The 23133-nt window shown below is 33.1% G+C and overlaps 1 long non-coding RNA gene across 2 annotated transcripts; it reads left to right on the plus strand.

The window, feature by feature from the left end:
• Positions 1-11653: 11653 nt before the first annotated feature.
• On the plus strand, positions 11654-14147 carry LOC133797691 (uncharacterized). Of its 2 annotated transcripts, none has more exons than XR_009875679.1 (2): positions 11654-12404; positions 13914-14147. It is a non-coding gene; the product is annotated as an uncharacterized LOC133797691 (long non-coding RNA). The 2 variants fall into 2 exon arrangements; XR_009875680.1 differs by having other exon boundaries at positions 11654-12333.
• Positions 14148-23133: the final 8986 nt, after the last annotated feature.

Raw genomic sequence — 23133 nt, forward strand, 5'->3', positions numbered from 1 at the left:
GGCTACTGCTCAGGATCCCTGGCAGGGACATCATCCTGTGGCATAGGTGGCTGCTCCGACCTTTGAGGGCTTGCTGGCTGGAGCAGAGGGCTAGGACTGGGAGCTCTCTGAGGTGGCGCACTCGATGGCTGATCTGGTTGAGAGGCTGGCACAGTCTGACTCCGAGCCAATTAGATGGCTGCTTTGAGAGCGGCCATGACATCCCTCTGCCGACGGTCCATGTCCGCATGCCGCTCACTCAGCTCCCGGTGCTGGCGTTCAATTTCCCTCTGCTGCAGCGCCATTGTCTCCGCAACATTCTCTTGATTGGCCCTCATATTAGCCAACTTGTCTTACAACACCCCCAGTGTTGCCCTCAGTGTTTTCGAATCTAACTCCTCCTCTTCAAACTCCAAATGTGGTTCATTTTCAGCAACATTTGAGGGGAGGAGGTTGGGATGATGCAGCGCCAGCGGTCTGTCCAGCTCTCTTGGATGTCTTCGCCATTAGTTTTTCTTACAATTTTTTATCAATCTCTCAATGAGAGCACCAAAATGTTGACCCTTGATATGGCCAAAGACACAGAGTCAAATATGCGACAGGAAATGAGACGAAAATTACGAGTTTAATCTAATGGTAAAGAAGAAAACACCAACGATTTATAGTGGTTCGGCCCCAATGAATGGTAATGACCTACGTCCACTTAGTGTTATTATTGATATTGAATCCCAATGCCGTGATCAAAGAACTAGGGTTCTTGAGTTTCACAAACTTTGGGAAAATTACAATAAGACGATGGATAATCGCACTATAAGCTCTCTCTCTCAATATTCAGGAAAAAGATTCAAAAATCAAAAGTCCCCTCCTTGAGCTATTTCATGCATATTTATATACTCAAGGGGGGTTACATGGGCCATTGGGCCTTAACTCTCCTTAATATCTGTGTATCAAGGTAATAAAGATGAAATAATAAATATAATTATTACAAGATCATAGTCTTATAAGGGAATAAACCGAATCATACGATCAACCTGGTCGTAACTAATAGTCAGGCTTGATGAAGTAATGTGTAGCTGGTCGATAACCGAACAGCACCGCTTTATTTCAATTCATCCACGTGTCATCCACGTGTGAGAAATCCTTATCACGTCATTAGCAGCCATTTTTGGGTAAACAGTATGTATGTTAGAAATTTTAGATGATAAGAATATTTTTGAATTGGTATTGTAGATTATAGTTTATATGTGTTTGAGCTTGTTTTTATAGATGTATTGAAAAAAATTTAATATTTGTATTGCTTTTGAGTATGTGCTTATAGAATCTTAGTATGCATGTTTATAATTTTAGTAATTTTTTAGACAAGAAAAGCAAATTGCATGTGTGTGTTTGATTGTGTAAAATTGTATTGTTAGTTTTAGGGTTTAGATGAATTTATAAATTAATTGTAAATGTGATTTTTTAATTGGAAATATTTATCATATGTTTATTATTTATTTTAATTTATGTATGTATATTAGTATATTTATGTTACTTAATAATACTTTACTTGTGTTGCTCCAAGCTTGATGCCCATAGATTTAATGCATTCATATGCTAGAAGGGATCATGGAATTGTTAATGTTGTTAAGGTATATTCTCTTTTCTACATAACTATTTTACTTGTTTATGAATTTAAATATATTTAGCATAGATAGTGTACTTTGTTTTTATTGTTGATTGGATTGTAATTTATATGTTAGGTTATACATATGTGTGTTATATGATTGAGACTGAATATATGTTGGTTAAATGAGTTTGTTTTGTTTTTAAATAAGTGTGAACTTATATTTGTGTTAGTATGTGTTGACCCTGATTTTGGTGAACGACACGGAGTCTAGAAAACAACAGGAAAATAATATAGAGCTTGAAAATAGTCTAATGGAAAGATAAAGAACACAGAGATTTATAGTGGTTCGGCCCCAGTGATTGGTAATGACCTACGTCCACTTAATACTATTATTAATAGTCATCTTCAAAGGTGTGATCAAAGAACTAGGGTTCCTGAGTTTCACAGACCTTAGAAGAAGAAAGCAATACAACGATGGATAATAGTAGTATAATTCCGGAAGAAAAAGATCAATCCCTTTCCTTGAGCTATTTCCTGTGTATTTATAGGCTCAGGAAGAGTTACATGAATTAGGAAATAATATCTATCCTTAATGAAAGGATCTGCAAGTCATAATGAAGAGATATTCTCGGATATCATTACAACTGTACAGATCTTTACATAAATGAACGGAATATACGACCAGGCTGGTCGTATATAAAACTTGATCTTTTCATGTGGAAATAATGCTGGTCGATAGAGGAGCCGTATCTCTGCTACGTGTCCGCCACGTGTCGTAACTCCTTGCCACGTCATTAGCAGCTGATTTATGGATAAACAGTATGTACTATGTTTTTTAATGTTAGTTTTAAAATTTTATTTGGATTTATATATGTGTTGGTATATATGGTTTACTTTGTTTGATGTTAGAAATTAATTTATATTTTTTCTAATTATTTATAAGTGTTGAAAATATTAAGTTATAAAGGTTATCTTAATATGATATGATTTGGTTAGATTTATAATTCATTTAGAAAATAAACAAAAAATGCTGAATTTTTTATAATTTTGAAAAATACCTATAGAATTCGTCAATGTAAGTCTAAAAATTTAATTATTTTTTAATTCTGAAAAAACCTAGAGAGACGACATGTCGTCGCTGTAGGTCCAAAATTCAAAAAACAATTATTTTGAAAAATACCTACAGACACGATCTCTTATCGCAATAAGGTCCAATTTTAAAAAAAAAAGAGTTTTGTTAGTGTCCTACTAGGACGACATCAAAATGTTGTTGCAGTAGGTCCCTACACATATGAAGCTACTGCAACGACATGTCGTCCTTAAAATCATACAGTGGCTTGTTTTCCTGTAGTGGCCCTCATGTATATTTACCGTTAAATCATCATATCAATTTGCTCAAGTGATTAATTCCCATGTTCCTTCCTCTTCTAACCCTTCCATAATTTTAAAATGGTGGTCCATTCTATGGAATCTTAAGATTCCACCCAAAATAAAACATTTTATCTAGAGAACTTTCCATCACACACTTCCATCATCCCTCAACTTATTCAAATGATAAGTGTTTGACTCGCCAATCTGTCCTATCTGTTCTTTCCCACAGGAGACAGTTTCTCATGCCTTGCTCTAGTGTTCCATAGCTCAAAAGGTTTGGAAGAACTCACACTTTACTGAATTTTTTTATCAACATAAAAGCCTTGACATTAAAGAGTATATCATATGTGCTTTTGATACATTATCTATTAACACTTTTGAGCATTTTAGTTGTGTACTGTGGAAAATCTGGAACAATAGAAATTCAATTGTTTTCAGGAAACCTCAACTTCATCCAAAACAAGTGGCAGAATGGTCTCTCTCCTACCTTCAAGATTTCAAGGACACCCAAGTGTTGCGAAAAATAATGAATAAGCTTGTAAGTGCACATATCGAACAAGAAGTAAAGTAGTCTAAAGAAAAATATCGTCCCACAAGGATTAAAATCAATTAAATATAGAAAATACAAAATCCTCACTTTATATATGCAATCAATTTCAAAAGATATCAAGAAGTAACATAATAAATAACTATAATTTTAAAGAACAAATAACTAAATGTGAATAGACTCAAGATAATAACAATTGTTAATGTTTCAACTTAACTATCTAACAATCTTACCCCTAATCATTGATGTTCCTAAATCAATCCAATATGTTGAAAAACCTAGAGAATTGTTTTATCTCTACACCCTCTCTCGAGTGTCACATAAAGAATGTGCAAGTGATACCTAGTCTATATCTCTATACGACCATTTATTCTTACCTTCATTAAGTTCCACTCTAGAAATAATCCTAAATATTCCACCTCTCGATTTCACAATCTAGAATTATCTTAGTTACCTAGATTTATGTTTATCTCTCAATCTCACATAACCTAAGTTGTTCTACCCGCGGTCGAATTGTTTGAATGTTCCTTTCTCGAGTAATAATTTTCACAATCTAAATACAACCCTAATTATAATTCATATACTGTAAAGAACAATTTGAAAATCACAATTAAGCAAAAATGATTCAAAGTAGAACACAAGAACAATATTTTTCTAAAATAGACCTTGCATTAAATCATAAGGATAAAATCATGTCAAGAGATCCATCTACACCCTAACAAAATAAGAAAATTAGCCACACATGATGTGGTTTATAATCTGAAATATATTGTAATTATCTAAAAAGAACAAAGAAATAAAGAGGGAAAATAAAGAATGCTAAAGAACTCCATTGACATTGCTTGATTCACTTCTTAGATCCTTCTCCAATGAGTCTCCTCCTTCTAAATGTGTTTCTTTTCCTTTTATAAATGTGTTGTGGTCGTGCCCTAGTCTCCAGAAATCTCCTTGGCCATCCTACTTTTTTAATTCAAGTGAAAAACGTGTGGAAAAATACGTTTTTCTATTTTTGTGGTGCAACTGGCGATGGTCACCATATCTCAAGCGACGTGTCGCCATATGCCACGCGATGCATCACCTTATGACAGGCGACATGTCGCCTGGACTTTTATAGGTTTTAATTTTTCACGACTTTCACCAACTTCTTGCCTCTCGGAAGCGACGTAGCACATCATTCTCTGATTGGAACACCCAAAATAACATTCAAAACACCTAAAATCTCAATTCCTTCACACTTAAATGAAACTCATCAAATCTACACAAAAATTAAGGAAAAACAAACCATTCTAAGGATAAAAATCAATATTTAAGTGTTTAAAACATGCACTCATCACACCCCCAAACTTGAACAATTTCTTTTCCTCAAGCAAAAGATACTCTTAGTAATAGCAAACCATAACCAAAACAATGAATTCTTAAGCACTAAAAATGGCTAACACAACCAAATCAAGAATGTTTATTTAGACTCAAGGATTAACTTCTCAAATTACTAACTCTTTACAATCACTCAATATGTGAATTAAAGCATAAAACTAGAATTTCAACAAATCAATACTCAAATATTAATATTACCATATCATTGTATACAAGAATCTCTAATAATCTCAAACAAATATGTAGCTCATGTGCATCAAGACAAAAATAATGAACAAATCACATAGTCAAAACAACCATAAGCTCACTTGATCAACTTGTCTCCACTAATGTAAATCAAATATCATGTAAATAAAGAGGTCTTCATTTGGCTTATAACATTAGGCTCGGGTCAATGGTTGATGAGAATAGATATTTAGGCTTATTTTCACACCATAAACTTACAAAAGAACAAACTTTAAACTATAAAACTTCCCCTTTTCCCGAAACAGTCTTTTCACTCTCTCATTCCTTACGACTATTTTGTTTTCATCATTGAGTTACTACTTCCCCCAAACTTGTTTCTTTCCATTTATTCAATTCTTTTTCATTTCAACATTATTTTTTTCAAAAACATTCATCTTTTATTTTTTTCTATTTATTTTGAAAAGAATATTTACAATCAACACAATTGAAGAGTTACTCACTTTTTACATTGAAACCCAACACATTATCTATTTTCCAATCACACAATCAAAATATATCACATTCCCCTACTTTACAACACATTCCAAAAATCAATACAATTCATCCTATGCTTATGGTGCAAAAGAGGGTAAAAGGATAAAAATTAATCAAGTTGAAATTGGCATGTCACAAGCTCAAAATGTGTTAAAATAACAAAGAATAAGAATGTCGTAGTAGCTCAAAAAGGGAAACAAAAGGAAAAATGTATATGGGTTAGCTTTTTGGCTCAAACGATTCACAGAAAATGCCTTTATCATATCTATATAACAAAGATCTAGGATTTTGCCTCAAAAAATTGATCAAGCAAGTTCTAGTTGTATTTATGTCAACAAAATGAATCCATGTCTCTACAATACCCACCAAGCCACATACTGAATAAGATTCATAAAGAGATACTTCAACAAGAGATAATAATATTAACACCAAGTAAGATATGCCAAGCACACAGTCAATAAACTTCAAAACACATAGACCAAGCGATATTAAAGTGTTAAGCATAATAGTCATCTTTGAAACACATGAGTCATAAAGTCCACATCTCAATTTAGTCAAGTATAGTCATTGAATAAAGCATAAAAACAAAATAAAAACTAAAAATATGAAAGTTCACCAATAAAAACAGAAAAATAAAATAAACGAAAATAAAAGAAGTTTAACAAGAAAATATCAAGGAAAGAAAAGAATACCCCACGGCGCGACTAAGGATCGTTGGCTATATCATCACCGTCATCAGCTACTCGTGGCTCCTCGGGCTCTTGACTCATGCTCAACAAATTGCCATCACTTGGCGTCGGTTGGGATGGAATGGAAACCTTTCTTCATCTCTACTTTTCCATTGAGAAAAACTTGAGAAATATAGTTTAGAGTAATAAATGATTGAAAAAAAAGCAAGGAAATAATAATGTGAGGTGAATGAATCATACAAGATGAGAAGTATAAGGAAGATAATGAATAAAAATGATGGTGAGAGAGCTTGAAGAAGAAAAAGAGAAGAGGGATTGTGGGAATGGGAGAGAAAGAAAGAAAAGGAAAAGAAATAAAAGTAATTAAGTAAAAAAATGAAAGAAAAAACAAACTACCTATCTTAAAAAAAACGTGACTCTAGTGCTGATTTTTTTTTTACATTTTTTAATTTTTTTTACAGACGTGGCGATGTGTCGCCAGAATCTGAGCGACGCATCGCCATTCTCTCTATTTTGTGGCCAAAAAAGGCTCGAAAATCCCACTTGTGGTGATGCATCGCCACTAGGCAGGCGATACATTGCCTAGCCCAATTTTTTTTCATTTTATTTTTCTTTTAAATAAAACTTTAAAAACTAAAATTAATATTAATCCTGAGCTAAATTACTAATAAACTTTACGAAAAAAAATAAATAAAATTCATCAAAAAGATGGGTTGCCTTCCATATAGCGCTTAATTTAAAGTCTTTAGCTAGACCTTGTACCACAATACAAAATTACTCATCAACGACCTTAATGCTTGCCATTTTCTCTACTTCATCTCCAAAATAATTCTTCAATCGTTGGACATTTACTTTGAATGCAGGTTCATCACCTCTTTGAAGATCAACAACTCCAAATGGAAAGACTTGAAAAACTGTGAACGGTCCCGACCAAAGAGACTTTAATTTACTGGGAAAGAGTTAAAGACGAGAATTGAATAAAAGAACCTTCTATCCCAGTAAAAAATATCTTCGAAGAATTTTCTTATCATGCCAATTTTTTGTTCGCTCCTTATTAATCTGTGCACTCTCATAAGCTTCATGACGAATTTTTTCTAACTCGTTAAGTTAGACTATTTTCTCTCCCGAAGCTTTCAAATCAAAATTCAGCTTTTTAATGGCTCATTGTGTACGGTGCTCATGTTCAAATGGTAGATGACAAGCCTTTCCAAACACATTCTTATAAGGTGACATGCCGATAGGTGTCTTGAAAGCTGTCCTATATGCCCATAAAGCATCATCAAGCTTATTAGACCAATCATTTCTATTAGATTGCACTATTTTCTCCAAGATAAGCTTAATTTCTCAATTAGATTTCTCTGCTTGACCATTAGATTGTGGATGATAAGTTAGGGCCATCTTATGTATTACTTCGTACTTTGTCATAAGAGCATCAAAATCCTTATTAGGGAAATTGGTACATTCATCACTAAGTATTTCTCTCGGTCTACAAAATCTAGAAAAAATATTCTTTTGAATAAATTTGACTACAACCCGAGCATCATTTGTAGTTGTTGCAGCAGCTTCTACCCATTTAATTACATAGTTCATTGCCAAGAGAATGTATAGATTACCAAACGAAGGTGGGAATGGTCCCATGAAATCAATACCCCACACATCAAAGATCTCCACTTCTAGAATATTAGTGAGAGGCAATTCATGTCTTATAGAGATGTTTCCCAAACGTTGACACCGATCACAACTCTTCACATATGCCCAACAATCTCAGTGTAAAGTAGGCCAATAAAACCCACTATCAAGGATCTTTGTAGCAGTCCTTGCAACTCCAAAATGGCCACCCACAGGAGAAGAATGGCAATGGAATAGAATCTCACTTACTTCCTCTTTCAATAAACATCTTCTTATTACAAGATCCACACAATGCTTGAAGATAATCGGATCATCCCAAATATATTGCTTCACATCATTAAATAATTTCTTCTTTATTTTGAGAGAATAGATCTGGTGGCAAAACCTTGTATGCTAAAAAGATGACAAAATCAGCATACCAAGGATTTTAGTTGCAACCTAAAATAATTGCTCATGCCAAAAAGCTTCCAAAATTGATGAACCGTCATCTCCACTATTTTCGCCCTCAAGACGAGATATATGATCAGCCACTACATTCTCACTTCCTTGCTTATCTTGGATCTCCAAATTAAATTCTTGGAGCAATAGAACCCATCTAATAAAGCAAGGTTTAGGATCCTTTTTCTCAAACAAGTACCGAATAGTTGCACGATCAATATAGATTATAACCTTAGATCCAATTATATGAGGATGAATAAACCACCGCTAACACCTCCTTCCCGATAGTTTTATAATTCTCTTGAGCGTCATTCAAAGTACGACTAGAGTAATAAATAGCTCTAAAAATCTTGTCTCTTCGCTGCCCAAGAACCGCTCCAATAAAACAGTCACTTGCATTACACATTATCTCAAATGGCTCACTCCAGTCAGGCACAATAAGAATGGGTGCTGCAATAAGTTTCTCTTTAAGGACATTAAAAGATTTCAAACTCGACTCATAAAAAAGAAAAGGCTCATCCTTCTCTAATAACTTGCATAATGGCTTACACTGCAAGAAAAAGACTCTACAATGATGACTTTTGTTGTCGCTATAGATCAAAAATTCGTCACCAAAACGGTGTCGTTGTAGGTCTGTATGTGTAGCAACCTACAGCGACGACAAAACGCAGTCGTCGCAGTAGTGTTTTACTACAACGACGACATGTCGATTATAGTAGGGAATCCCTTTCTTCGGTTGGACTGGGATATTGCGATGACATGTCGTCACTGTAAGTGGTTCCAAAATTTGAAAATTTGAATTTTAAAAACTCCTATAGCGACGACATGTGGTCGTTGTAGATCCGTTGACCGCCTCATCTACAGCGACAATATGTCGTTGATGGAGAGTGTGTGGGTTTATATAGCTACATCGACGATATGTCGTCGCTGTAGTGTCATGAAATCTCAGATTTTCATGTTCAGCGAGCACCCTACAGCGACGACATGTCGTCGGTGTAGGTATACAATTTTATATAGCTACATCGACGATATGTCATCGATGTTGTGTCATGAAATCTCAGATTTTCATGTTCAGCGAGCACCCTACAACGACGACATGTCGTTGTTGTAGGTATACAATTTTTTTAAAAAAATTAATTAATTATATTGATTAAACTTGATTTAATAAAATATTAATTATTAATTAAATAAATAAAACCAATTTATTTTATTAAATAATAAAACCAATTTAACCATATTCATAGTCTCCAAAATGTAAAAAAAAAATATTAGTAGTATTGTCTCCAAAATAAAAAAACAACAAAAAATATTAATAAGTTCAATATAATAAAACTAATTTTCATCCAAATCAATTCCAAAATCATTATCATCGGGTTGTTGTGGTTGAAAGTTTGCCATCATGGACTGTATCATATTCATGAAAGTTTTCCATCATGAAAGTTTGACAAGCTGAAATTATGGAGCTTGGATGTTAGAATTTGTTGCTTGCAAAAATTGTTGCATTTGCTGGAAGTTGTTGTTCTAGGTCATAAAAGCTTGACTGAAGTGTTGAATCATGGACTAGAAAGCCTCAGGTGGTACCGTTGGAGGGCCGACTATGGTGGACGGAAATGGTGATGCCTCTGATTGTGAAGAGGATCCAGTGATACTTGAGGCAAAGGTACTAGTGCCCTTCAACTTGCGTCCAATACCTTGGTTGTGGCCACAACGTTGACCTAGTACCTTTGAGACGACTTGTGTCTCATTGACAGTGAGACTTCCTATTAAAGATTCAGATTAAGATTGGGATTGGGATTGGGATTGTGTCTGGACTTCTTGCTCCAAGGCATCCTGCAGTTTAGAAGCAAGACAATTAATACATTATATAATTGAATAATATACATATATACAAAACTTAGACGGGTTACTTACATATGCATCATTAGTATTCGTGTCACTACTAAAAAAATGGGCTTTCCCGACACCCAACCACGACAGTCAACAGAGTTGACTGTTGTAATTGCTTAGCAGGACTCTACGCCGACAGTTAAAAACTGTAGGCATAGAGACCAACACCGATAGCTAATAACTGTCACCATTGCTTTTGACTGTCGCTATTGAACCCAACATCGACAGTTAATTTGAGACCGATGCCGACAGTTCATAAAACTCCAATGCCAACAGTTAAACGTTGTTGCTATTGACCCCAACGCCGACATTTAATAAAAGTCCAATGCCGGCAGTCATAAAATGTCACCAAAATTCAAATAAAAATTCTAAATATATAATTAATGAATAACATAATTTTAAAAATAAACTAAATTATGTAAATATATATTTATAAAAATTATGTATTTACTAAAAACTTTTAAAACTAGATTTTTTTTGTTTCTAAATTTTTCATATTATTAACTTTTTTATTTATAATAATTTTTATATAAAATTTTAAATTTATTATTGTTTAACATATTTATAAAATTAACTATATTATTCTTGAACATAATTATAAATTTTGAATTAGTTAAAAAAGAGTTGTTTTATTAATTGGAAAAATATTGTAAAAAACTTTAATATATAAATTTATTAGTTATGATTTTTTTAATATATATGTTTAAATAATTTTTTATAAAAACGTATTGGAGCAATGCCGACAGTCAAAAATTGTTGTTATTGACCCCAACGCCGACAGTTAACTCAAGACCAATGCCAATAGTCATAAAATGTCGCCAAAATTCAAATAAAAAATCTAAAAATACAATTAATGAATAATATAATTTTAAAAATAAACTAAATTATGTAAATACATATTTATAAAAATTATGTATTTATTAAAAACTTTTAAAACTACATTTTTTTTTGTTTCTAAATTTTTCATATTATTAACTTTTGTATTTATAATAATTTTTATATCAAAAATTAAATTTACTATGATATTAAAAAATTTGACATTTAGTTACGCATAATTTACCTACATATATGTATTGGTAGGTAAAATATATTTTTACCTACCAAATATATTTTAGTAAAGGTCATTGGTAGGTAATTATTTCGTTAATATAATTTTTTTTCGGATAGATTCTTTTCTACAAATTATATTGTTAGGTAAAGGTCTTTAGCTACATATATATATTGGAGGGAAATTATTTTGTATTTCCCGCTCATCTTTCCCTCTCTATTTTTATACTTTTGTAAATTTATTGATGATGTGTCTAAAATCATATTAAGTTTTCACCTCATCTGCCTTCATCATATGCATTTTTAAGTTATTTATCATTATATTTATTAAATATGATTATAATACTAGATTTAATATGTGTCAAAACCTAATTAAAACCTAAAACCCCTAAACTTTTCTCTTCCCCTCATTGTGCCGCACGAACTCTGTATTCGATCTTCTTCTTCTCTAATTTTTCACCGCCTCCTTCCTTCAATCTGTAATGAATCGCCTCTTTCCTTCACTGTCACCTCCTTCCTTCTTCTATGTCGCCTCATTCCTTCTTTGTTGTCCCTTCACCAAAACTTGGAGTTGCCTCATTTCAAGAATCACTGAGTCACTGCCTCCTTCAAGAACAATCTGAGCCACCAACTTTGTTCCAATGGCCTACTGGTCTTTGCCATCATCAAAATTAATTGTTGCCTTCATAAATTTCTCTCATCCCTCGACGATTAAGGATCTATAAGCCGTAAACATTTTTTTGCATTCTTTAATTTTTATACTGGCTTTATGATTTTGTGAAGAAGGTGCTGGTATTCCTCTGATTATCATTAGTATTTTTTATATATATTTGTATTGATTCACAAGGCTTAATTTGTTTGGAGGATTTCTGATTTTTGTGTTGGTTTAAATGGCCTTGAGAGTTTTATGTGCTCCTGGTAGCGTTGACATTTTCAAATTAGGCTTGGTGCTCTGTTGTTCTCAGATTTGGCTTGGTGGCTCTAAGGTTTCCGGATTAGGCTTGGTGGCTTTAAGATTTTAGGACTGTTGGCTAGGTGGCTTGGAGGTAAAACTGTATGATTATGTTGATTAAATCCCCATTAATCTGAAGGTTTTATGATGAAGTATAATTCTGAGGTATTTTGTTATGCTTTGTTTTAGATGCTCTTAATTTATTTGTGCACGATTCTTATATATTGTTGTTGATTTGTCAGTTTATGTATTTCAATTTTATCCATGTTATTTATATAAATATTTATTGTAATCCTGGGTTTTATATCTATTTTGCTATCAGATAAGCATTATGTGCAATTCCAACTCTCAACTTTGTGAAACTCTTGTTATGGCTTGTGAGTGAGATATTAGTTGTGTATTAAAAATTTTGATGTGTTCTTTTTTTCTTATTATGCTAGTCTGTGATTGATTTTTCTGTTTTGTATTTATGTTTCGAATCTGATCTTTTTTTGAGTTATGTTATTTGATCTAAGATTGTGATTAAATTCTGTACTTTTCCCAGGATTTCTCCATTTAGTAACTTTGAGATTAGTGACATTACAAATTTGGTCCTTCAATTGTAATTTGATTTTTGTATTTAGCATGCTAAATTTTCTTATTTGTGTTCTCCTCATCGCTGTTTCATTTTAACTCTGGACATTTCTTGTATTTCTGGATTACAAGCTTGGTTGGATTAGATTTATCTACTTTGGGGTATATTTTTGTTTTAGTGTTAGTGCTTAATTTTTTTAGATTTATTGATTTTAGTGTATATTATGTATTTGTATTTTTTATTGGATACTTTGCTTCTGATTTTGTTATGTTTATTCAGATTGAGGGTGTATATAGACTAATCTATTGGTGGCTTTTGGTACTCTGTATATAATTTTATATTTGGTATTCTATGGCACATTTGTGTTGTGTTTACTCTGTTAGTGCTGAAGACTTTGTTTATTATCTTGTTATGTTAATCAACTTTATGATATATTTGTATTTTGATGTCAGTGCTTAATTTTTTTTAGATTTGTTAATTTTAGTATATATGTTTTTTGTTGGATACGTTGCCTTTGATTTTGTTATGTTTATTCAGATTTAGAGTAAATGTGTGTATTATTGTAATTAAGTTCTTTTTTGTGATTCATTTTTTACATTCACTGATTTTGTTACATATATATATATCTATATATAAATATGTTTTTGTTTGATATTTCTTTCTGGTATTATTATGGTTAATTATAATTATGGGATTCATTTTTTTTTTGCCAATGATGTTAAAATAATGAGTATGCTTAGTATGTTGGTGATTATAGAACTTAGTGCTATTATATTTTTAAAAACATACAAAGTGTCATAAATTCTCATAATAAGTCATTCTTTTTTCTTTCTAAAATTCTTATGATGATTAAATTGGGGATATTCTATTATTAAGTTAAGAATTTTGTTATACTGTAATTCACAACACCATTGGTCTCCCAATCGCCTTAAACCTTGTCAGCAATCTTACATGGTCAATTTTTGTTTAATAATCTCTAAGAGGGATTAATCAACTAATTTTACATATTTTTATTGTTGGTTATCTCATTCATTCGTTAATATATTATGGTAAGATATACTATTTAATTATAATTTGAAGTCTCTAATTCATTGGTGCAGGGAATATCATAGGATTGACTTTTTATTAGGAAGAATATTGAGAAAAGAAATATGATTGAGTTTGCAGTGATTTGGAGAAGAGAATTATGTTGTCTTGTTGAGATTTGTTGTATTATTTATTTTGAAGTTTATGGATTTATAATTTTATAATGAATTTTTATTGAGAATTATTTAGTCTCATGGGGATTTGATGTATTATGTACATTTCAATTGTATGAATAAATGTTGTATGTATATGAATTTTTATTATGATAAAAATAATTTTTTTATAGGTTATGATAATAATAATTAATTATGTGAGTAATTTTTTTATTTAAATTTATATTAAACATCAATTATTAAAAATATAATTAAAAGTTTTAAAAAATATATATCGAAAAAATTATTATTTATATATATATAAATTTAATGTTAGGGCGACACCTAATAACTGTCGACGTTTCCAGCAACGGCGACACCTATTAACTGTCAGCGTTCCAGCAACGACGATACCTATTAACTGTCGGCGTTGCCAGCAATGGCAACAGTCTTTAAATGTCGGCGTTTCCAGCAACGATGACAGTGTTAAACTGTCTGCGTTGCCAGCAACGGCGACAGTGTTTAACTGTCAGCGTAGCTACCCCTACACCGACATAGGAAAATACGATAGTTAGTCGATTGTCATCATTGCTCAATAGCGACAGTAAAAAATTGTCGGGAAAGCCCGTTCTTATTGTAGTGTGTTCACCCATCCACGTGTTGGATGATTGTGCATGTCATGGAATGTATCGATAATACTGAGCAATTCCTTAGTCTGAAGATTCATCTTTAAAAAAACAAAATTTAACAAAATCTCTATTAATTATTGAAATTGTTATTAAGATAACTTAAAATATGTCAAATAATCTATACTTTTATTTACCTTCTTAAATCGAGCAGAAGCATAAGAAGTCGATCCATGGAGACTTGGATACTTCTGTTTTGCTCTGTTGGCAATATTTTCCTTTGAGCGTGTCATGAACTTTGGAGTGGTGAAAATGTCAACCAACTTCTACCAACTCTCGTTGTCCATGTCCTCCAGTGGATTCTTTCTGGCTGTCTCGATATCATCATACCCTCCATGTTAATTGAAGTGTCTTTCCTTGCGACCTTTTTTTTATCCTTGTAGCGATCCTGAAACTCTAGCTCAATCTCAGTCTCTATCAGTCGCCACTAAGGGAGAGCTCAAGGAAAAATGAAAAATTCCTTAAAAATATGTTTAGATTTTTTAAATAATAAAACAAAACATTATATGTGAATAAGTTGATAAATTTACCTCAAACTTTTGCATCAATCCTATCTTGTGCTCATCCGGAACACTCTGCCATGAGTCATAATATAACGGGAAATGGTGACCAATAAGGTTACTAATAAGTCTCACGAACAATGTCCCAAAATCACCAACTGTTTTGTAGGTTCCCTCCTTCAGATCAAATTGTAGAGCCAGCGAACCTTTATTGTCGTTGATGAGCTGCTATAAATTTTTAGATCGAGACCGACCTCTTCTTCTTGCGGCAGTCGCTGCATATGTTAATTAAACAATAAAATAATAATAATTTGTCATTTATTGGTAAAAGATAGACTAATTATAGTATATTATCTATCTCACAGGAAGCAGGAACTGGCGTGGGATCTGGAGGAGGATCACCTGCTCCAACACCGCCATGCAAACGAGCAACAGTAGCAGACATATCTTTGAAGTTTAAATAATTATTAACTTAAAATCAGTTATAGTTGGAGGTTAATTACATACCTTAAATAATTTCGGTAACGCATTTGAAACTATTGAAAGACAAACATTGTTGATAAAAGTCATATATTGATTGAAAAGTCTTGAAATTACAACATACACATTAAACATACAAATATGAATATGCAAAGAAAATATTATTCCTCATCAATGTTGATTCTTACATCATCATCTGTACTTTCTAAATCATCTTCACTAATTTCGTCATCACAATCCTCATTGATGAAATCATCATCCATATCCGGAGCAGATCGAGACGTTTCCCCAATTATGCTGGTGTGACTAGGTCGATCCAAATGCTTAATCTCCAACTCTCCTAATTCCACATCGAGTACAAATTTGATGAAGTGTTATCATGCACGACATCTACCTCGTTGTCATCATCGATACTTGGATTATCCCAGATCTTTCAATGATTGACTTCTTCTACTACCTTCCAATTTTTGTTTCTTGAAGGATCTTCCAAGTAGAAAATTTGTTTTGCTTGAGTGGCGAGAATAAACTACTCGTTCTTGTATCATTCAGAATTAATAATGATACTAGTTATGTTATTCTCAGTCACATTTTGACCCTTGCTTTCATCGGTGTTGAACCATTTGCATCGAAATAATACTACCGAATAACCATGGGAATAGCATAACTCTACAATCTCCTCAAGTTGGCCATAGAAATTGAAACCATCGGTTCCTGGCATCGACACTCCACTATTTTGAGTGGTATGTCTTTTGTCACAACTATGTACCAAAAACTTCACACTGTTAACAATGCAAGCAGTGTAGGAGTATGCATTCTGATTGGACCTGTTTGCTAAAGCAAATAATTCATCAGTACACTCAATTGACTGTACTTATCGCAAACGACCCATCTATAGAGTATGACACAAAAAAATAAAACACAATGAGATGAGTATTAATCGATACGAATTTCGTAAGAATTCTACAGTTTCGATAATTTACGTTCAATTTAAACCAGCTAGGGAAATATTTTTGAAGATTTATGTTTGAATTTTCTGAAAGGCATTCAATGTATAGCACAAGGATTAAGGTAAGATAAAAAATTTCTATGAATTAAATTTAATGAATTCATTTATGTGTTGCGCTACTTACTCCATATATGGTTTGATTTCAGGGCAATTGTTGAGTTCAAACCACTCCGCTTCTTTTCGATTAAGATAGTCAAGGGATATGATTTTGTTTTTGCTACTTGGACGACATTGTGATTCAAAAGCTGACAACAGTCTTTTAGGAATAACAATATCCACATTTATTTCCGGACGATTAACTTTAGTCTGTACGCCCTGAAGATATTGCGAACAAAAATTCAAAGCTTCATCGCCAACATAACCCTCTGCTATAGAACCTTCAGGGTGTGCCTTATTCCTGATATAATTTTTTAACTTCTTCATATATCACTCAAATGAATACATCCACCTCATGTAAACTGGTCCTCCGAGGATAGCTTCTTATTGTCAAAAAAATGCTGGAGAAAAAATTAACTCCAACTTTCACAAACTTTGTATCACTTGATCTTCTGCATTCTCCATGTCCTTAACAACCAATGTGCAAGAACAAATTTGCTTAAATAAATTGCAATGCTCAACGATTGTTTTTGAAATAGACTTATCCAAGTAGCCTCAAACTCCTACTAGCAACAAACATTGCATAAGAATGTGATAATCACAGGATTTAACCCAACAATGTTGCCATCATTGTCAGTTACTTTCCTAGAGAAATTTGAATCGAAGCCTTCATGAAGTCTAACTCCTTTTATGAATGGACAAAAAGATCGTCTATCATCTGGTGTAAAAGAGTACATAGGATGTGGTTTGATCAACTTTGACCCATCTTCCTTGAGGTGCAACTATTCTCGGATACCCCAATTCTTCAAGTCTACTCGTGCGTTGGTGGTGTCTTTAGATTTCTCATTCATAAGAAAAGTACCGAGTAAACTGTCGCAAACATTTTTCTCTATAAGCATCACATCTAAATTGTGCTTCAATTCAAGTTTGGACGAGTAATCACGTTCAAAGAAAATACTATTTTTACTCCAATTAAGCTCTTTTGGATCTCAATTTCTTTTCACACCCCCGAAACTGACATGTTTACTCAGAAAACGATCTGGAACATGCGCAAATTATTCGAGTATGTCTTGACTATTGAATTTTCTTGGAGGACGTCCTTTTTCATAATTCCCATCAAACAAGCGACTCTTCCTCCACTTATGCGTATAAGATAAGAATCTTCCATGACCAACATAAGTCGTCTTCCTGATTACCAAACATGAAGGAATGCCTTCGTAGCATGAAGGACATCCCATATATCCTTGGCCACTCCAACCAGAAAAACTACTACGAGCTGGAAAATCATTGATAGTCCATAATAGTGTTGCATGCATTCTAAATACACTATTCGTTGCAACATCTCTAGTTTGAACTACTTCATCGCACAACTCCTTCAATTCATCGACCACAGGCCTAAAAAAGACATCCATGTCCTTCCCAGGTGATTTCTGACTGGGAATCAATAAGGTAAGCATGAATGATGAATCTTTCATGCACAACCAAGGAGCCATATTGTATGTCCAGAATATTACTGGCTACATGTTGTAAGATAGACTCATGTTACCAAATGGATTAAAACCATCAGCGGTCAAACCCAATCGAATGTTTCTGGGCTCTTTGGAAAAATCAGGATATCTGAAATCAAATTGTTTCCAAGCACCCCCATCAATAGGATGGTGCATCACACCATCTTCTTTCGACCGTCCTGTACTATGCTAGTTCATATCATTTGTTGTCTGCCGTGAACCATAAAGACGCTTCAGTCTAGGATTCAATGGGAAGTACCGCAACACTTTGTGGGCGACTTTTTTCCTCTTTGTGTCTTTGTCAACCCATCGGCTCTCACCACATACAGGACAACTCTATTTTTGGGAATTCTCCTTCCACAACGTAACCCTGACTTCCTCATTTTTTTCTTAGAATCATAGAATGAAGCAAGAATCTTATTCTCCTTCGGAATGAAAATTTCATAAACCTCAAAAGTTTGTCAAAGGAACTATTTGTCAATTTATTCATAACTTTCATGTGCATCATCTTCCCCAAGAAGTTCAAGGCAGACAACCAAGTACAACTAGGGTATAACTCAGCTTCGATCTCTTGAAACATGTCATCAAATTCAAATTCCTTCATTTATGCCTTCTTCGTGAGTGTCTTGTTCACCAATAACATCATTGATGATGTCAATCACCTCATCATTCACTAGAGCCCCGCCGTCCACTACTGGGGGCATATCAACTTCACTGTGGTAGGTCCACTTCACGTATCGTTGCAGAAACTTATATTTGTGTATGTGAACCTCCACCACATCCAGTTTCTGATTCAACATATTGACACACTGAACACATGGGCATTTGACTTCTCTTGAAGCATTCACATGATTCTTGGCCATTTTTATAAATGCTTGAAGACCATTCCAATACTCATCATAGTTACATCGTTTATTAGTTATCCAACTCATGTAAATCATCATAACTGATTCAAGTGGAACATAAAATATCACAATGTACTAATCATAAAAAACTACCTTTATTTCCTAATAATTTTTTTATCACCAAAACACTAATTTTTTCAAGTAAATTGTGAAATCTTATGAATAAATTATTAAATTTTATGAACATATATTATCAAATTTCATGAATATATATTATTGTTAGTTATGAATGTATTACAAAGTTTCCTTATATAATAAAGTATTTAATTATAATTATTATTATGTTATTTAATAATTATCAAATTCTTAATATAATTTTCTATTTTTATTTTAAAAAAATAACAATAAAGTTTTATTATTTTAATTTTAACTTAATTTTAAGATTAAAGCTAACTTAATTACCTATTTTATCTACATATATTATCAAATTTTATGAATATATTATAAAATTAATTAAATAAACAAATATTTAATTATAAATTTATTAAATTACCATTCAAGATGATCATTTTAATTTCAAATTATTTTATAAAAAAATATTACTAAAGTGTTATACTTGTAAAATTATTGTTTTAATTTATAATTTATAATTTTTATAATTAATTTTTATTAATTGCTTTAAAATTTATTAACTAAAAATTTTAAACACACTAACTTTAAACCTATTTTGTAATGTTTAGTTTTTCTAAATCGAAAAAAATTTCAACAGCATAACAGCTGTAATCTAGTATATCCCAAAATTTAAAATCTGCATATAAACATATAAATCAATCCCAAAACATACATAAAATTTAAGACAATCATTTGAATTCACAAATAGACAACAAAAACATGTTATAAACATATTCTCAAATAAGCATATTATTTATCTAACCTAACATATATATAATTCGAAACACAAATTTTATTTAACCTAACATACATACAATTTAAAACAAAAAATTAATCTAACCTAAATTTTTTTCATAACTTAATATCAAATTAACTATAAAATTAACAAACATAAAAATTTAATTTAAAATCTATTTATGTATACAAATTAACTATCATTATTTGTCAATACACTAATAATCACAAATCAAAACAAAAAAATATAAAAAAAAAATTGGAAACAATACCCAAAAGCTAGAGATTATATCCAAACACTCCAATGCAATCTGAAAAAACAACAAAAAATTTAACAAACATTTATCAATTAATATACTAATCAATAACAAAATAAAATAAAAATAAAAATTACAAACAGTACCCAAAGGCTCATGATGATATCAATGAATTGGGCAAAGGCTTGAGATGCTCCAATACAATATGAAAACAAAAAAAATCAATAAAAAATTTAACAAACCCATTACAATACACACAAATAATCATAAAAAATATATAAATTTAAAAGAAATAACTACATTATTAGGTATAAAGGAACTAACCTTAACACTGCAGGGCCAAAAATGTCGTCAAACTCCTTGGGCGGCGTTGGGCGGCGGAGGAAAACACAGAGAAACGTCTCTGTTTTGGAGAAAAATCACCAGAAATGAGGAAGAAAGGCTCTGCCTGGGGGATTATATCGCTGGGATCTGTAGCAACGACAATGAAATGTCGTCGCCAAGGTTGAACGCACCGTTTCACTCAAACGGCAAGATGAATAGTACACGAATCCTCTCGTGTGCTACGTGTCTACCCTACAGTGATGACATGTCGTCCCTATAAGCAATGAAATTTGACTTAAATTTTTTGGCACTTCACTTTCCCACGTTTTTTTTTGGGCCCTATTGCGACGAAATGTCGTCGCGATAGAGTACAAAATAACTGACCAGTGGATTAAATTAGACTCTATAGCGACGACATAGGGAGTGAAAATAGGAAACCAACTCTTGGCGATTAAGTTCCCTCCCTATCCTACAGCGATGACATGTCGTCGCTCTAGAATAACATATTTCCCTCATTTTTTCCACGATGACTCTACAGCGACGACAGGTCATCGCTATAGGGGGGTGCAAATAGGCAACCCACTATGGGAAGTTGTGTTCCCTCCCCATTCTACAGCGATGACAAGTCGTCGCTATAGATAAATTACTTCCTATGTCGTCACCATAGAGTCATTTCCCGCCTCCTGTTCCCTCCAAATTTCCTGATACCCTACAGCGACGATGCGTCATCGCTGTAGGGTATCAAGAATTTGGAGGACCTGGTCGTGTGTTGTTAAAGACCCTACAGGGACAAGGTGAGTCGTCGTAGCTTATTTTTTTAATAAATTAAAAAAAAAAAGATTTTTTTCGTGGATTTCGACTACATACAGCAACAACGACGACTTTGGAGTCGTCGCAATAGATGTTGTCGCTATAGAGAAGTCTTTAATAAATTTCCTATAGAAACCAGCATGGCCTTAAACACATTAAATCACCTTCACATTAGTTGGTGGTGGTAAGGTCTCAATAGTGGAAATTTTTGCTTTATCCACCTCCAAACACAAAGAAGAAACTTGATGCCCAAGTACAGTCCCCTCCTTAACCATGAAATGGCATTTCTCCCAATTAAGAACAAGATTGGTCTCCACACATCTTTTGAGAACTATCCCAAGGTTGCACAAACAAGAGTCAAACGAGGAACCAAAAACTGAAAAATCGTCCATAAATACCTCCATTATCTTCTCCACTAAGTCAACGAAAATGGTCATCATACACCTTTTAAAATTGGCTGGTGCATTACACAAGCCAAATGGCATCCTACGAAAGGCGAACGTACCATATGGAAAAGTAAAGGTTGTCTTATCTTGGTCCTCCAGAGAAATAACAATTTGGTTATATCCCGAATAACCATCTAGAAAACAATAGAAATCATGGCCCACCAAGAAATCTAACATTTCGTCAATGAAAGGCAAGGGAAAATGATCTTTTTGAGTTGCCTTATTCAACTTCCTATAATCAATACACACTCTCCACCCCGTCACAGTACGAGTTAGAATCAACTCATTCTTTTCATTCATTACAACTGCCATTCCTCCTTTCTTCAGTACCACTTGAACCGGACTCACATATGAACCATCAAAAATGGCATAAAGAATTCCAGCATTCAAAATCTTCAAGACTTCCGCTCTCACAACCTCTTTCATAGCTGGATTAAGACGGCGTTGATGTTCAATAAAAGGTTTATAAAAGTCCTCCATAAGAATCTTGTCCGTACAAATCGCTGGACTAATGCCTTTAATATTTGAAATTGACCAAGCAAAGGCGGATGAATACCTCTTTAAAGTTTCTAACAACTTCCTTTCATCTTCTTCATTCAATGATGCCGAAATTATTATAGGTTTGGAAGATCCATCTCCCAAAACTACATACTGAAGATGAGCGGGTAATTTCTTCAGAACAAGCCCATCACTAGTAGTATTCTTTTTCTCCGAACTTTTCTTTTCAAGAGTTGGAACCTTATAGATATCTTCCTTCTTAGACACCTCTTTTTCTACCTGAAATGCTTCTAAAGCAAAGACACTATAAACCACCAACATATCATTCATTCCCAAATCCACTCCAAGGTCCTCTTTAGAAATCGGCGTTGTCAAACATAGTTCCAAAGGATCCTTATGAAACATGGTCTTGAAAAAGTCTCTTAAGCATGGATTAACTACATCCACTCACTTACAATCTGCTTGCTCCTTGGGAAACTTCATAGCATTACTAATGTTGAACTTTACTTCTTCGCCATTCACCATTAGAATCAAGTTGCCATCACGAACATCAATCATAGCTTTCCCGGTTGCAAGGAAAGGTCTTCCAAAGATTATCAAAATTTCTTGGTCTTCCTCCATGTCAAGCACAACAAAATCAACTGGAAAAATGAATCTACCAATATTCACTAGAACATCTTCAATGATACCTCTAGGATACGTCAAAGAACGATCCGCCAATTGTAAGGAAATAGTAGGGTGTGTGACCTCTCCAAGATTGAGTTTCCGAAAGATAGAGAG

Source organism: Humulus lupulus, chromosome 1 (assembly GCF_963169125.1).
Source record: "Humulus lupulus chromosome 1, drHumLupu1.1, whole genome shotgun sequence".
In the NCBI taxonomy this organism is placed as follows: domain Eukaryota; kingdom Viridiplantae; phylum Streptophyta; class Magnoliopsida; order Rosales; family Cannabaceae; genus Humulus; species Humulus lupulus.